We start from the raw sequence: 16260 nt of genomic DNA, 5'->3' as shown, positions 1-16260 counted from the left end.
TCCCTGATGGTCTAGTGGTTAGGATCCAGCACTCTCACTGCTGTGGCCTGGGTTCGATTCCCAGTCAGGGAAACCAGCTGCAACTTTCCCAAAACATGTCCCTAGTCAATCTTCTTGCCACATGTTACAGCAGCTGAGACCTAGCATGGGGCTAACCCTAACCCCTCCCCCTTGGCTGGGCACTGCCTGGATTCAGGCCTCCCCAGTGCCAGCCTAAGGGCTCTGGAGAGGACAGAGCAGCTCCAGGGGCAGAGTCCTTTCTTCTGCAGTAGTTCAAACCCAGCCCCTTGGTTTCAACTAACTAATATTACTCCTCATTTTTTGCCCTCTGTGCCTACCTCCCAACCTCAACATACCCCAACACATCCCCTTCCCTTTCCCTCTCCCCCTCCCCCTGCTGGTAACACAAACAGGACTTTTCCCTGTTGAAAGAACAAACTCTCTGGTTTTATGTGGGGAATGTAGAACTGGGTAGGGGATTGGGAAAGACCCTGGGAGGGGGAGGAGGCTGGGAGGAAGGGCTAAGGTTGGGGCTGGGGCTGGCACCTTCCTCTGGTGGTCCCACTGCCTCATGTCAGGGGCCTCAGCAGCGCTGGGGGGTGGCTCCAGGGGGAGAAGCTGGTTCAGAGGAACTTGAGCTGCTGGGCCACTGAAGCAGGCCCCCAGCAGCAGCCTCTGAGCAGGGCTCACACGCTCCAGGCCTCCCGGTCATATTGAGTCTCCCCATGTGGCTTGGGCTCCAGAGCCTGCCCCCCAGCTGGTGCCTTGAGGTAGCCACTGCAGCAGCAGGAATTTGGGCATCAGTTCCCCTGCTTTTGGAGACAGGAAGCCAGGCCCAGGCTTTTTTAGCCACTGGAGCTGTACAGGCTGGAGCCTCCCCCTACCAGATCTCTGCCCTGCTTCCTGCAATGCTCTCAGTCTTTTGCTTGTTTCTGTTTCCCTGTCCATAGCAGGCAGCTAAAGGAAGGGAAGTCAGCAAACCAAACACCCCTGTGGCCAGCATGGGGCTTGAACCCATCACCTCAGCGTTATTAGCACCACACTCTAACCAACTGAGCTAGCCGGCCAATGAAATTGCAGCTCACCAGTGGCCCTTTCAAGAAAGGCGCCTCAGTCAGCTGCAGCGATGTCTCTGCAGCTGCCAATGGCTCTTCTCTGACAGGGCCACTAGCGACTCGCTGTGACGTGGGCTGGCTAGTCCAGCTGGTTTGAGGGTTGGCCAAGGTGGCTAGCGGCCGGCAGACCCAGGGCAAAAAGGCAGCCGGAAGCTCTTGCTGCCAGCACCTTGCCTCCAAGCTTCTTCCCTGTCAGCAGCAGCTGCAGCCCCTTTCGGTCACTGGGTCAGCCCGGGAAGGGAGGCAGGAATGGGGCCTCAGATTCCAGGGTTCTGAGTCCTGAGCGCTGCCCTTGACACCAACCACCCCTCACTCAACTGGGCCAAACAGGTGCCCCAGTTCATGCCCACTGGGACCTGCTTTACTTGGTTTCCTTCCACCCAGAGCCCCCTTCTTTTCCAGGGCTGCAAGGAGCTTCTTTCGGATGCTTTCTCATATCCCAGCACAGGGCCATCTCTCCAGTGACAGGAGACGGGGCTGGTTTCAGGATTTCTTTTAGCGCAGCAGCAAGCAAGGGGAGATGGAGGAAAATCAACCCCATTTGCAAGCTTTGTGTGACAGGAGGGGTGTGATCTGGGGAACCTGCCCCCCCAGAAGGGCATTTCGGTGCACCCAGGAGCAGCAAGAATTCAGGCCCTCAGGCGAGTGCATTGGGACAATGTGTGAGCCCTTCTATAAGCATTTTCTGCTCCCACTGGGGAAGGCAGCTGGGCAGGACCAGCCTGCAGCCCACGTCCCTTTCAGCCCCAGGTGCAGGAGGTAACAGAGAGGGGAGGAAAGTCCATGGCCAGAGCCTCCTCCCAGCAGTCTGGCCCTGCGCAGAGTCTGTGCATGATGGAGCCTCTCCAAGCAGGGCTATGGCCTGTTCTCTGCAAAGTGCTCAGCTGGTTCATTTTTCTGCAGGCCCATTGTATGTGTCCCTGGTGTCTTCATTTATAGTTTTCAGTCTTTACATTTGCATCCCTTTTTGGAAAGAGGGTGCAAGTGTAAACATACCCTACGTAGCGAGAGTTGGCCTCCGTCAGTTGAGCCTGGCAATGTCCCTACTGCGGGAACCCAAAGGGAGCAAAGAGCAGAAGTACTGGTGGGGTGCCCTCTGAACTTGATTTAGTGAGTGTTAGTTGGACTTGCTAAATTAAACTTCAGAAGATTGATTGTGGCCATTCCTCCCCCACTGGGTGTGATTCTTGTTCTTCTGCACAGCACAGCCCAGGTAGACCAAGGACCTTCAGATCACACCCTTGCTGAATTGATGGGAATAGAAACAAGACACACAGCAGATTTGAACTTGTTTCAGTTGAGATGGGTTTAACTGGTTTATGTGCATTGATCCAGGAACACATTAGGGGTTTGTAGTAATTTTAAGAATCTCTGCACAGCAGAAATCCAGAATGTGATGCAACTGGAGATGCAAAGGTTTCAATGAAGCCGATCAACTTTCAGGGGGCACTTAGAGTTGAACGAGGAACCACTTTGCCTGCAGTCAAACACTTTACCACTGAGCTACACCCCCATTACACTTGTTTGCTTGCATCCAGTGTTAGGAAATTAGCCGCTGGCAGCACTGTCTGCAGGAGCAGGTGGTGCCTTGCACACATGGTGGGGGGAGGACGGCCCTCTATGGGGTCACACATGTGTGGGGTCCCCCAACCTACGATCAGCATGACACGTCACGATAGCGCATCATCCCCTGTGCTCCCGCCTGCCCTGTGTGTGTTGCAATCTCACAGCACTCACCTGATGTTCCCTCCCAGGTGCCCGAGGACATTTGGGAGGCCTCCTGCATCTGGGGGACCGGTTCCAGGGTGAGGGTCACAATGTTCCTGGAATCCTCCTTCTTCTCATCCTGGAGCTGCTGGTCAACAGGTTTGTCATCCTGAAGCTGCAGCCGCTGCTGCCCAGGTGTCTCCATCCCAGACTCCACAACTGTCCCTGGAGACAGGGGTTCTCCAACCGCCAGGACTTGGTCCAGTTCCTCACAGTATGCACAGTGCTTTGGAGCTTCCCCAGTGCGGGAACTGCGCTCACGGGCCCTCACATACCCCTGCTGCAATTTCTTGACCTTGGCTCTGACTTGGTCTGGGGTGGGTGGAGGTGGCCTTCCTTTGCAAGGCCATCATCCATTCAGCCATAAATATCTGCATTCCTCTGCCTGGACTGCAGGGCCTTCAGAGACTCCTCCTTGGACCACAGCTTTATCTCTGGCCCAGACCATGACAGTGCCCGGCACTTGCTGCCACTGGCTTGGTCCTGTGATGTGTCTATGGAAGGGCCAGAGGGGTCTCTGGGGGCTTGTGCCTGTGACATGGCTCTCTGAGAGGCTGGAAGCACTCCATCTTAGCCAACTGGATAGTGAAATTATACTAAAATAATTAGTTAAGGTAGAACTAAGCGGTACTTGAATTTCTCTTTATAAACTGGGGTCCAAGAAGGAGACCAGCAAGAAGAAGGAAAGGGGAGAAGAGAAGAGGAAGGAAAAGGGAAAGGAAGACCAAGAAGGAGGAGAGAAGACCTTGAAGCAGAACTCACCTCAAAGGCAGCCTAAGACCAGAACTGCCAGGACTCCTCTGCACAGCTGTTGCAATGGTTTGCTGTGTGAACTCTGTGGCAGGTGACATTAGGGCTGTGCACTGGCATTATTTACCAGTTTCCCTGATTTCACTATTCCCAGAGCTGTGATGGCCGAGTGGTTAAGGCGTTGGACTTGAAATCCAATAGGGTTTCCCTGCGCAGGTTCAAATCCTGCTCACAGCGAGGTCTGTGTTTTGCCCACACCTCTTCCTCGGGCAGCAAGGGCCTCTGTGAGTTACCAGCAGTGGAGCTGTTACTGTTGGCATCAGGACTGGATTAAGGGGTGAGCTGGTGAGCTAGTGGGGCAGCTGCCAGCAGGCACTGGGTGCCTTGCTCCTGGCAGACTACAGCAGCTGCCCTGGGACTGCAGCTGCATTAACCTCCACAGCACCTGTCAGCAGTGCCCTTCCCCATGCATCTGTGGGGCTCTGCATGGCCTGCCCCAGGGGACCCTGGGTTGCACGCCAGTGGTGGTGGCAGGGCCAGGCTGGGCAGCACAAGAGCATCCTGCTACCACAAGCTCCACGCATGGAGCGGGAGGGGCTGTATATGCACTGTGCACCCAGGGTGGAGCCGCACATGCACCATGAGCCCGGGGGCAGTGCCACATGCCCGGGGCACTAGAATGGCTCAGGCTGGCTGTGGTCAGCATCTAACTAATTGCACCATTAGGCCATGTCTTCACTCAGGTGGAGATTTCTGCTGCAATCCATCTCCCAGAGTTTGATTTAGCAAGTCTAGATAAGACTCTCTAAATCAAACCCAGAGGACACCTGCACCAGTACACACTGCTCCTGCTCTTTGCTGCCATCCTCCTTCCACTGTTAGGACACCAGCAAACAGTAAAACCTACTCCATATATGTGTGTTGGGATATGGTGGAAAGAAGAGACACATTGGCCTCACCACAAGGCACCCCCGGGAGTTGAAACCAGGATCTTCTATTTACAAGGCAGGCGCTTTAGCCAACTAAGCCATGGTGCCCTCCTTGAAAGCAGCCCTCAAACTGTTCTAACTGTTCTACTTTATGGTTCCAGAGAACATTTTCCCATTCCAAAGTGCAGCCGTTCCCCTCCAGCTCTTGCCATGACTCAAGGCCTGCGCAGCCCAAGACACTTGATTGGCAGTCAGAACCCAAAACCATTTTGTCCATTGTAGCATCGGGCTTTGATCGGGCTTTGAGGGGACAGACCCAAGGCAGCCGCCTGGTCCTTTGAGCTGGAGTTGAATCAGCAACCTAAGGACACTTGCCGAGCACCGGCTACAGGCCTCTGCTCCGCCAGCTGAGCTATGGAAGGTGCATGGGGCAGGCTGCTTTGCCTATGTTGGAAGAGCAGGAAGAGCAGGGAGAACAGCATCTTCCTAGCCCAGCCTCCTCCCCCCAATGCCAGCCCCGTGCTCAAGGGCTTTGGAAAGGGGCCTCGCCCAAGTAGCTCCCCCCTTGCTCCCACTCAGCCTCTGCCAGAACTGCCCCTCTTCAGGCTCTGCCTTGTCACCTTGTCACCCAACAGACCCTGCTCTGTTCCAGCCCCCTCTCTCCATCTGAGTCACTTCTGGAGCCGGTGGGACTAGACAGCTGCTGTCCTATGGGATGTGACACTTCTCAGGAAACCATCTCCCAGTTCCCATGGGCTTCCTAATCAACCCTCCGAAGGTCACAGTTCCATACCCCAGGTGGGACTTGAACCCACAACCCCTGACTCCAGAAGCCAGTGCCTTGTCCATTAGGCCGCTGAGGCCAAACAAAAATGAAGAGAAGGGACAAAAATTCTCTGTCCCAAAGGCGCACCCCTCACATTGGCTGGGCAGACACGTCCCTCCCCTCTACCCCAGCAGACACGTCTGCAGCCCCTGGCAGGGAGGCGGCTGGGCAGGTCGCTGGCAGAGCTGAGCCCGGGCTGGCAGCAGTGCAGGCTGGTCGGCCACAGCCCTGGGAGAGCAGCTGGGGGCTCGGCTGTGGGCGACGGGCCCGTGTGCTCTGCTGCTCACTGACGAGCTGGCTGCCCAAGTGCCCCCACAGACGCTTCTTCAATCCCCACCCCCCTCAGCCACCCACCCCCAGCCTCTTCCAGCACAGCCTGCCCCACCTCCCCCCACAGGGCTTCCACAGGGGCCTCTGTCCCAGGGGGAAAGGGGAGCCCCTGCCCCCGGCACCCACCCACCCTGCTGCTGCTCCCCCCAGAACAGAGGATTCACCCGGCACAAGTAAGTGCCTCTGTCCCCCCTGACCCCGGCTGCTGGGTTCCCTCCTGTTTAGCTGCCTGGCCCCAGGTAAGGTCACATGAGACTGCTCATATCCCCCCCTCAGCACAGAGCCCTGGGCAGCCGCCCTGCTCGCTCAGGTCTCAGGCTGGCAGAGCCTGCAGGGATACTGGGTTTGAATGACAAGGTGTTGGAGCAGCTATTAAAAGGCTTCTTCCTTGGCAGGGGCATTGTGCTTGTGGATTGGCTGTTTCTTGGATGCCTGGTGCTTGCACATGCAGCTGGGCTTTAGCAAATCAGAATGATGCGAGTCGTGAGTAACCCAGCGCCTCTGGAAATGGGAGTGGAGTAAAAAGTACAATATTGCCTAAAAAAAAAAAATAATTTGAATAAAAATCAAAGTGTGACAAAAATAAATTACTTGAGTAAAGTAGAAATACCCAAAAAAAAGTCGAGTAGTGTAATCAAGTATTTCTACTTTATTACTTTCCACCTCTGCCCAGCAGGCAGGGGTTCGTGGCCCCTTGCTGGTCTGCGGACTGGCAGTTTATTACTACTGACTTAGAGGAGCCCCAGGAACTGCAGTTTCAGGAAGAAACAGCAGGGCTGTGTTTACTCTGGCACCCTTTTCCAGAAAAGGGATGCAGATGAGCCAAGTCAGAATTGCAAATGCAGCGGGAATTTAAATTTTCCAGATTTTAAAAGGAATAAGGTATCTTCTGGAAAAGGCTTTATTTTCCGAAAGATCCCGTCTAGACTGGCGCTTTTTTCCGGCAAAGCCCCGAGCCGGAAAAAAGCAGCAGCCATGTTCATGCAAATGCAGCGGGGAAAATTTAAATCCCCGCTGCATTTGCAATTCTGACTTGGCTCATCTGCATCCCTTTTCCGGAAAAGGGTGCCAGTGTAGACGTAGCCCAGGAGATTTTGATTGGCTGCCAGGTGCTCCACATGCTAATCAGGAGGCGTGTTTCTGTAATCAGGGACATGGAGCATATTCTAATATGCAGATTTCTAAACCTGGTGGAGTGTGTTTGAATGGGACAAGCACTTTGCTGAGATTATTTCTGTTCTTTAGTTTTCTAAGTGTTGTGTGAAAACATTCCTCATGAGGAGAAAGTGAATGCACACAAGTGTGGGTGTGTAGGGAAGCAGGTGCTAATAAGACTGTACTTTCAGGGATCATTTTTATAGTTGGTAACTAGAGAAATGCAGCTGAAAGTGGTTGGCCTCGCTATCCATGAGGATGAGTGACAGTGTTCTCTTCTGAGCATGAAGCAAGCAGACAGTATTGCTTTAATGTCATTGCTGTCTGCTGTTGATGATTGTTCTTTCTTTCCTATTGAGAAGCTGGAGGAAGAGAACACAGGCTGAGTGGTTAGCTACTGTCAAAAAGTTTAAAATTAGTTTTGCAGTAGAGAGGAATGGGGATTTCACTTTATTGTTTTGTCTTGGTTTTTGTTTAATTCCTGGATTTACTTGTAGGCTACATCTACACTGGTATGACTTTGTGCAAATACTTTTAACGCAAGAATTTTTGCATTAAACCATTTGTACAGGAGAGCACCTACACTGGCATGTGCTTTTGCGCAAAAGCATTTGTGCCAATGTAGATGCTTTCTTGTTTAAGAAAGCTCCGATGGTTCGATGGCCATTTTAGCCATTGGGCTTTGCTGTGCAAGAAATTAACGTTGCTGTCTACACTGGCCCTCTTGCGCAAGAATACTTGACAAGAGGGCTTATCCAGGAGTGGGTGCATCAGAGTACTTGCGCAAGAACCACTGATATTGTACGTTACAAACTCAGTGTTCTTGTGCAAATACTCGTGGCCAGTGTAGACAGGTGACAAGATTTTGCATAAAATCTTGCCAATGTAGACATAGCCGAACTGCTCTGGTCTTGATCCTGATCCTGTTTTCATGCTGTTCTCTCACCTGCTGCTGGGTCTTTTTCCATTTGCTTCTCACACTGGATTTAGCCAGCCCCTTGGATCTGCCTCATGGCTTGTCTCCCATCTGTTCCCTAGTGGCCCTGTGGGAGGCAGAGACTAGCTGTAGCCCAGAGTTAATTATCCCTTGGGTTAGTGTCTTTCTCCCATAACTTGTAGCTAAGATATTTGTTAGTAACTGGCAGTTGCCGCGGGGGCTCACCCCCGAACAGAGACACACGACCTCAATATTGGGGCACAAGACAAAACTCACCTGCTCCTGGAACAGAAACACTGACGAGCAGTGAGGCCCCTCCCTGGCAGCACCGAGCAGTGAGAGCTGAGTGAAGGGGGAGGCAGGCCCAGGGGGAGAAGGCTCCATGACTGTGTCAGAGGGAGGCTCTGCCCTGGCCAGTGGGGAATCGTTGCCTCTCCGAGGGGTCCAGGCCTGGTGGGTCATTTCCCCAGGTTACTGAGTGGGGGCTGGAGCCAGTTCTGGGTTGTCTCCTTCAACAATCAAAGCAAACCAATGGATCTTGTGCAGACCTGACTGCCCTGGGCTAGTGCTGTGTGTGCCACAGAGCTTCCTGCAGGGCTGCCCACATGAGAGAGGGGAGGGGCAGTTTGAGTGACCCAGCTCTGCCCCTTCTGAAAATGGCAAGTGTTGTCTTAGCAGTGCCAGGGAGGTGGGAAGGAGCCTGATGTAAGCTCTTGGGTCACAGCTGCTGTCACATAGGTGAGAAAAGAGACTAAGCAGCTATCACATGAAACTTCAGGCTTGTTTCCCTGACTGGGAATTGAACCCAGGCCACAGCAGTGAGAGTGCTGGATCCTAGCCACTAGACCATCAGGGACACATGAAACATACTTCTTTGCTCACCTACACTAGCCTTTCTCAGGCCATTTTCTGTCCACTTCAGGATGGGGGGGCAGGTCCATTCTCCCTTGCCCAGAGGCGACAAGAACAGAAACCAAACAGAACATCAAAGCAGACAGACTGAGTCATGTGAGTTGTCCAACTAGCCCAGGATCCTGTCTCACAACAGCAGCCAATTTCATTGTCCGGAGGGAATCCTCAGGACAGACAGTTATTAAGTGATCCCTCCTGTCGCCCATTTCCAGCTTCTAGAATACACCAGCTAGGGACACCTCCCCTGTCCATCCTGGTTAAATGCCATTGTTTGACCTTTCCTGCATTAAATTATCCAGTTCTGTTTTGGACCTTCTTGTAGATTTCACCTTCACAACATCCTCTGGCAAGGAGTTCCACTGGGCGCAAAAATGTTTCCTTTTAGTTTATTTTTAACTTGGTTTCTGGGCTCCCTGAGGCCCTTTCACACACAAGGGCTTTCTCTGCAGCGCGCTGGGGGGAGAAACCCCTGAGCCAGTGACACGGACTGACCTGGGCGCAGGCCAACAAGGGGGGTTTCAGTGAAGCTACATGTGAATGGATCCATCTAGTAACCCCTGCCAGCCACACGCACAAGGGAGGGGACTTTAGCCAAGAAAGCAAGGACTCTGAGGAAGGGTTGGAAGTGAAGGGGGTTAATCAGATGGACGGGAGTTTCCAGTGCTGGGCTGTGGCTAAGATAGATGAGGAGATGTCACAGGGCACTAGCATGGCCGGGGACCAGAGAGGGCCCTGCTGCACCGAGAGACATGGCAAAGCCTGGGATTGAACCAGGGACCTTTAAATATTTCATCTTAGGCTCCCCACACTGAGCTGCCCATAAACCCCTCTAGCTGGTTATTAACTGTCCGGGATGTCTGGCAGCCGTGTCACTAACATGATGCCGTCGTTCCCGGCCCAGGAAGGCGAGACTGGTGTTTCCTGCCACCTGCAGTTTGACTGGCTCCTTCCCCCCATTCCTGCCTTAGCTCCCGGGCTGACCTGGCAGCTGAAGTGGTCGGGGGCCCAGCAGCCTGGGCAGGGAGTCGGGTGGCCAGACCCTGGTGGCAAGAGTCTTGGTGCTACTTGTTTCCCTGCCCCCTCTGGTGCCCTCACTCCCCACCCGCAGCCCCTGCTGCCTGCCTGGGTCCCTGCGCTGTGTCAGACGCTCAATGAACCCTCCTGTTTCACACGGGCTGGGAGTGGCTCTGGGCGAGGGCACAGGGCTGTGTCATTCCCTGTGGGAGCGGGAGGCCCCCGGAGCCCAGAGCGAGTGGACTCCCCACGGGGCGCACGGTGAGAGACAGGGGGCTGGCGGCTCAGGGAGGGGCGGTCCCAGGGGGCAGAGGGCACCTGTGACTCTGGGCTGGCAGCTGACACTCTGCTCCTTGCTTCCCTCCCGCTGCTTCACCTCCCAGGGCTTCTTTCTCCTTCCCTGTCCATAGCAGGCAGCTACACAAAGGCAAGTCACCAAACCAGACACCCCTGTGGCCAGCATGGGGCTTGCACCCACGACCTGGGCGTTATCAGCATCAAGCTCTAAACAGCTGAGCCAGCAGCCCATGAGGGTCCCTTTGGGAAAGACCCCACAGGCAGCTGCAGGGACGTCTCTGCCGCTGCCCAGAGCTCGTCTCTGATGGGGCCACGGGCGACTCACTGAGATGTGGGCTGGCTAGTGCAGAAGTCAGAGGAGCAGGAGCCTGGGTGGGTTCAGGGGGGCCTTGAGCAGGAGCAGGTTTTGGGGGAGGGGCTGCTGGGCCACTGAAGCAGGTGACCAGTGGTTGGCAGCAGCTCTGTGGGCTGGGCACATGGTCCCATCACCTGGACATATGGAGCCTCCCTCTGTGGCTTGGGCTGGAGGAGCCATGGGCCAGCCACTGCAGCAGCAGGAATTTGGGATCAGGTCACCCCACTGGGGACAATGGAGGGAAGAGAAGGGTTTTCCCTGCCATTAGGGGAAAGCTGGCCAGGCCCTTTTAGCCACTGGGTCTGTGCAGGCTGGATCCTCCTCCTACCAGTTCTCTGGCCTCAGGCCTGCAAAGCTCTCAGCCTTTTACCTGTTTCTGCTTCCCTGTCCATAGCAGGCAGCTAAAGACTGTGTCTTGGGGAGGGGGGGCAGAGAAAGAGATGAAGAGTAGTAACTGCAGCGAACAACCGTGTGGCCAACATGGGGCTTGAACCCATGACCTTGGCATTATTAGCACCACGCTCTAACCAACTGAGCTAGCTGGCCTTCGGAAACTGAGCTCACAAAAGGCCCTTTCAGAAAGGCGCCTCTTCTCTAACAGGGCCACTAGCAACTCACTGTGATGTGGGCTCACTAGTCCAGATGCTTTGAGGTTTGGTCAAGGTGGCTGGCGGCTGGCATGGCGCACTGAGACCCAGGGCAAAGAAGCAGCCGGAATCTCCTGCTGCCAGCACCTCACCTCCCAGCTTCTTCCCTGTCGGCAGCAGCCGCAGCCCCTTTCAGCCACTGGGAAGGGAGGCAGGAATGGGGCCAACTGAGACCCAGGTCAAAGAAGCAGCTGGAATCTCTTGCTGCCAGCATCTTGCCTCCCAGCTTCTTCCCTGTCGGCAGCAGCTGCAGCCCCTTTTGGCCACTGGGAAGAGAGGCAGGAATGGGGCCAAGTAACGAGTCAGGCTGAGGGGGGCAGGCAAAGCTCATCTTGTCTTGCAGGGCCACTGGCAACAGCTTCTCTCTTGTGCGCTGCTGCTGAGGAGAAAAACACCCTGAGAGGGACCAGAAAGACCAATTTAAAAGATTGTTTGGGGGGGGGGCACCTGTTAGCACCAGGGGGGCAAGAGTCAGAGCCTGGCAGCTCCTGGGGACCACAAAAGAGACCACAAGGGTAAGCAGCAAGCTCCAGGCAGGTTACGTTTTAGGGCCCAGCCCATCTCAGCCAGGCAGACCATAGCATCAGACTGAGCTCCAGGGGCATCAGACACCCAGCAGGAGGCACAGAACTCTCTCTCTGGGGAGCCTGCAGATAAGGAGCCCAAAGCTCATAAAGCAGGAGGGTTTTGCAGCAACCAGCCCAACCCCAGCAAGTCCCACAGAGATCTGAACTCGGATCACATGATTCAGAGTTCTGAGTGCTGCCTCTTACACCATGGCTACATCTACACTGGCATGTTTTTCCGGAAATGCTTTTAACAGAAAAGTTTTCCGTTAAAAGCATTTTCAGAAAAGAGCGTCTAGATTGGCAGGACACTTTTCTGCAAAATCACTTTTTGTGGAAAAGCGTCCGTGGCCAATCTAGATGCGCTTTTCAGCAAAAAAGCCCCGATTGCCATTTTCGCAATCGGGGCTTTTTTGCAAAAAAGAAATCTCTGCTGTCTACACTGGCCCTTTTGTGCAAAAGTCTTTTGGAAAAAGACTTTTGCCCGAACGGGAGCAGCACAGTATTTCCGCAAAAAGCACTGATTTCTTACAGTAGGAAGTCAGTGCTTTTGCAGAAATTCAAGTGGCCAGTGTAAACAGCTGGCAAGTTTTTCTGGTAAAGCACCTGATTTTCCGGAAAAACTGGCCCGTCGAGACACAGCCCATAGGACCTACATGAGCCAGTAGTGATTCAATTAGGCTGAACTGGAGTTCTGGCTCATGGCCACTCGGACCAGCTTTGCTTGTTTTCCTTCCACCCAGAGCCCCCTTCTTCTCCTGGGCTGCAAGGAGCCTCCCTGGGATGCCCTGAGACAGGCACAGGGCTCTGCCTCCCCGTAACCAGCCCCACCCCACCCAACCAGTTTTGGCAGAACAAAGCGGGGGGGGGGGGGGCTAACTAGACTGCTCCCTTCTTACACATTTCAAAATGTCCATTCCTAAACAGGACTGTGTAGTCTAAAAGATAAGGCATCTGACTTTGGGTCAGAAGACTGAGGGTTTGAGTCCCTTTGCAGTTGTGTTGACTGTGCTTGTGGGTCTGGGTGTCTTATGCTTGGAAAGGTTCTTTAACAATGTGTGTCCATTGGAAGGTCTCTAGCTATTTGGCAGATCTAAACGAAAGCAGACTGCAGAGCAGCAGCAATTAACTGTAGAGACTGGGGTCACATTACATCTAAATGGCATTTCAATAGGGTCACACTAGGCTGTCACCAGGGGGCCTGATCCTATTGATCAGCTGTATCATTAATGTTGCTGGGGAAAATCAACAAAGGCGGTGAAGTATGATTGGTTAGGTAAATCATAATAGTATGTTAGCTTTGGTTAGTAACATTAAACTAAAATAATTGGTTAAGCAGGACTAAATTATCACTATATAAACAGGGGTCCAAGAAGAAAACCAGGGAGAAGAAGAAAAAGGGGAAACGAGAAGAGGAAGAAGGAGAGAAAGGGAGAGGAAGGAAGAAGACCAAGAAGGAGGAGGGAAACCTGGAAGCAGAACTCACCTCTAAGGCAGCCTCAGACCAGAACACCCAGTACCCCTCTGTACGACCGTTGAAATGGTTTGCTGTGTGATTTCTGTCAGGTGACGTCAGGCCTGGGCACTGGGATTATTTACCAGTTTACCTGAGCTACTAGGAATCAGAGCTGAGATGGTTGAGTGGTTAGAAATCCAATAGGGTTTCCCTGTGCAGGTTCAAATCCTGCTCACAGCGAGGCCTGTGTTTTGGTCACACCCCTTCCTAGGGCAAGAAGGTACCTAAACTCTGAGACTCCTGAGAAGAAAGTACCTGACCCATCAGAAGGGACACCTGTGCTATGTCTACACTTGTAGCTTCTTGCATAAGTAATATGCAAATGAGGCTAAGTGTGGAATATTGCTGAGCCTCATTTGCATAGCTAATAAGCCGCCACCACTTTTTTCAGAAGAGACGCTTGCACAAGAAGGAGCCTCTACACTGCCCCTTCTTGCACAAGAAAAACCCTCCTGCGCAAGGCGATTACACCTATTAATTTTCACTAAACACCATTATCAGACTACCCAGTGCACATTCCTACCTTCCTTTGTGTGCACAACCTACATGGGGCTCTAATTACTGGCCACCTGCCTTTCACACAGATCATTGATCCTTGTGACTTTCAGGTACATTCACATGGCAGCTGTTTAAACATTGTGGCTACGTCTACACTGGCCCCTTTTCCGGAAGGGGCATGTTAATTTCAGAAGCCGTAATAGGGAAATCCGCAGGGGATTTAAATATCCCCCGCGGCATTTAAATAAAAATGTCCACCGCTTTTTTCCGGCTTTTAAAAAAGCCGGAAAAGAGCGTCTACACTGGCCCCGATCCTCTGGAAAAAGCGCCCTTTTCCGGAGGATCTTATTCCTACTTTGAAGTGGCTGGCGGCCGGTAGGAGCAGTGGCAAGTGGCCAACGGAGAGGGTGAGCCTCATTTGCATATCTAATGAGCCACCATTGTTGTGGAAGAGGCTCTTGCGCCAGAAGGTGCAGGGGACAATCAGCGGGCGGAGGGTTATTTTTTCTCCTCCCTGGGCTGATGTGGCTAGAACTGAGGAGAAGAAAATCCTCTTCCCTTCTCCTCAGAAGATGGAAATTGCAGTTGGTTCTCTCTTTGGTTCTACTAAAGCTGGACCCCAGGACTAGACTTTTTCTTTTTAAAACCCTGGTGAAAACTGAGAGCCCATTGCTCTCAAGTTGAGAATGTGAGTTAAGGAAGAGCACTGCCCAGCATGGGGCTTGAACCCATGACCCTGAGATTAAGAGTCTCATGCTCTACCAACTGAGCTAGCCAGGCTGTCTGCCAAAAAGTTCCTAATATCCCATCTCAGGGTAACAGGAGCCAAGTGTTCTCCACTGCCTGACTCAAGGCTCTTTCTTGCCCCTAATGTGGAGTTCTGGTCTGTGGAGAGGTTTAAACTCGAACCCCCCTCCCAACACACCCACTTCTTTCCCCACAAGGAACGGCCCCATTTCCATCTGTGACGTAGTGGGGGTACTTGCTGGGCTGTGGTGACCTCTGCTGTCTGGAGCAAGACCCAGCAGGGAAAACCTTATTATGCAAAGGTACCATACCCGTTGAACCAGCCTACCTCCCATGGGGAGAAACAAAGGGATGTGGAATGCTGCCCTGGCTGGGGGGCAGGGCTGGAAGAGTGGGAGTTAGTTGCTGGCTGGGAGCATGGAGGAGACAGCCTAGGGAAAGGGGCTGGAGTTTAGGGGCCCAGTCTCCCCCATCTCAAGGGGGCCTGAGGCATCATAGCCCAGCTCTGTGACCAGATTACATCTGGGCTGTGCTGTACCCTGGAGAGGCAATACACTTCCTCTATTCCACCGGCTGGTGCAGTCTGTTCGTGCCATTTCGGGGGTGCAGGAGACGGGGGACCCCCAACGCGCCGTCACACCATCTCTCCAGGGACAGGAGAAGGGCTCTGGCCTGTTCTCTGCAAAATGCTCAGCCTGTTTCATTTTCTGCAGGAGTGAGTGGGATCCATGCGCCCTGTTCCCCAGTGAGAGGTGTGTGTCCTCTTCCCCCCTTTCTACAGACACAGCAAGCCAGGGGGCTATGAGCCTCCAGAGGCCCCTTCCTACTTGGCCTCCCACAAAGCTGGGGTGAAAAGCTGCTAGACCCCAGCCCTCCTGGGCCAGGCCATGGCAGGATTCACTCCCATCTTCTCCTGAATGTGCCCTGGTGCTGAGGGGCCGGCCCCTTTCCTGCTGCCCCAACTCTTATTCCCACAATGCATTTTGTGCAGGGGCCGTTGGTCCTTCTGCCAAGGTGCGTGGCTGGGAGCCAGGACTCAGGACCCTTCCTAAAATATAGAAATCCTCCGCCTCCCCTGGGGGCCAGGTGAGTGACTTGCCCTGCATATGTGACAGCATCAGACCCCTCCCACCCGTCTGCTCAGTGTGCAGACCAAGCCCAAGGGGAGCACCTGGGTTGTGTGTTACACAAAAGCCTCTTGTTCCCTGCCCAGTTCCCAACATTGGCTGCTGATGCTAACTTCCATGGGGGTGTAGCTCAGTGATAGAGTCTTTGACTGCAGATCAACTGGTCCTTGTCTCAACTCCAAGTGCCCCCTTGGAAAAAATTCCTTCTAGTGTAAACATTTTCCTTTCCAGTTCCATCACACTCTGGCTTTACATTGCTTGAGGTTCTTGACATTAATAAGAACCCTTAATGCAGAGCTACTCAACATTGGGATCCCTGGCAGCCATAATCAAAGGCATTTAACCAGGATGGACAGGGCAGGTGTCCCTAGCTGGTGTATTCCAGAAGCTGGGAATGGGTGATGGGAGGGATCATTTAATAACTGTCTGTCCTGAGGATTCCCTCGGGACAATGAAATTGGCTGCTGTTGTGAGACAGGATCCTGGGCTAGTTGGGCAACTGGCATGGCCCAGTCTGGCTGCTTTGATGTTCTGTTTGGTTTCTGGTCTTGTCCCCTCTGGGCAAGGGAGAAGGGACCCCTCATCCTGGGAAAGGCTAGTGCAGGTGAGCAAAGAAGCATGTGTCCTGTGTCCTATATTGTATTATTGTAGTAATAAACCTTTAGATGTTAGATGCTAAAGGATCGGCTCAGCGTGATTTGTGGGTAAGATCCAGAGGGTAAATTGACCAGGATTCTGGCTTAAAGGTGAGTTCAAGGGGAAACCTCACAAA

General features: G+C 53.3%; 7 non-coding genes across 7 annotated transcripts; 3 read left to right on the top strand and 4 right to left on the bottom strand.

Moving 5' to 3' along the window:
• TRNAE-CUC (transfer RNA glutamic acid (anticodon CUC)) lies at positions 1-72 on the top strand. The gene has a single exon. It is a non-coding gene; the product is annotated as a tRNA-Glu (tRNA).
• Positions 73-3787: 3715 nt separating this feature from the next.
• Positions 3788-3869, top strand: TRNAS-UGA (transfer RNA serine (anticodon UGA)). Its single transcript has one exon. It is a non-coding gene; the product is annotated as a tRNA-Ser (tRNA).
• Positions 3870-5351: 1482 nt separating this feature from the next.
• On the bottom strand, positions 5352-5424 carry TRNAQ-CUG (transfer RNA glutamine (anticodon CUG)). The gene has a single exon. It is a non-coding gene; the product is annotated as a tRNA-Gln (tRNA).
• A 1623-nt stretch (positions 5425-7047) lies between these two features.
• On the top strand, positions 7048-7263 carry LOC142826109 (small nucleolar RNA U3). The gene has a single exon (XR_012900377.2). It is a non-coding gene; the product is annotated as a small nucleolar RNA U3 (small nucleolar RNA).
• A 1330-nt stretch (positions 7264-8593) lies between these two features.
• Positions 8594-8665, bottom strand: TRNAE-CUC (transfer RNA glutamic acid (anticodon CUC)). The gene has a single exon. It is a non-coding gene; the product is annotated as a tRNA-Glu (tRNA).
• Positions 8666-10859: 2194 nt separating this feature from the next.
• TRNAI-AAU (transfer RNA isoleucine (anticodon AAU)) lies at positions 10860-10933 on the bottom strand. The gene has a single exon. It is a non-coding gene; the product is annotated as a tRNA-Ile (tRNA).
• Positions 10934-14321: 3388 nt separating this feature from the next.
• Positions 14322-14394, bottom strand: TRNAK-CUU (transfer RNA lysine (anticodon CUU)). The gene has a single exon. It is a non-coding gene; the product is annotated as a tRNA-Lys (tRNA).
• Positions 14395-16260: the final 1866 nt, after the last annotated feature.

Source organism: Pelodiscus sinensis, chromosome 19 (assembly GCF_052426305.1).
Source record: "Pelodiscus sinensis isolate ZL-2025 chromosome 19, ASM5242630v1, whole genome shotgun sequence".
Taxonomy (NCBI): Eukaryota; Metazoa; Chordata; order Testudines; family Trionychidae; genus Pelodiscus; species Pelodiscus sinensis.
The sequence above is the reverse complement of the archived record's forward strand: the minus strand, read 5'-3'. Positions and strand labels throughout refer to the sequence as shown.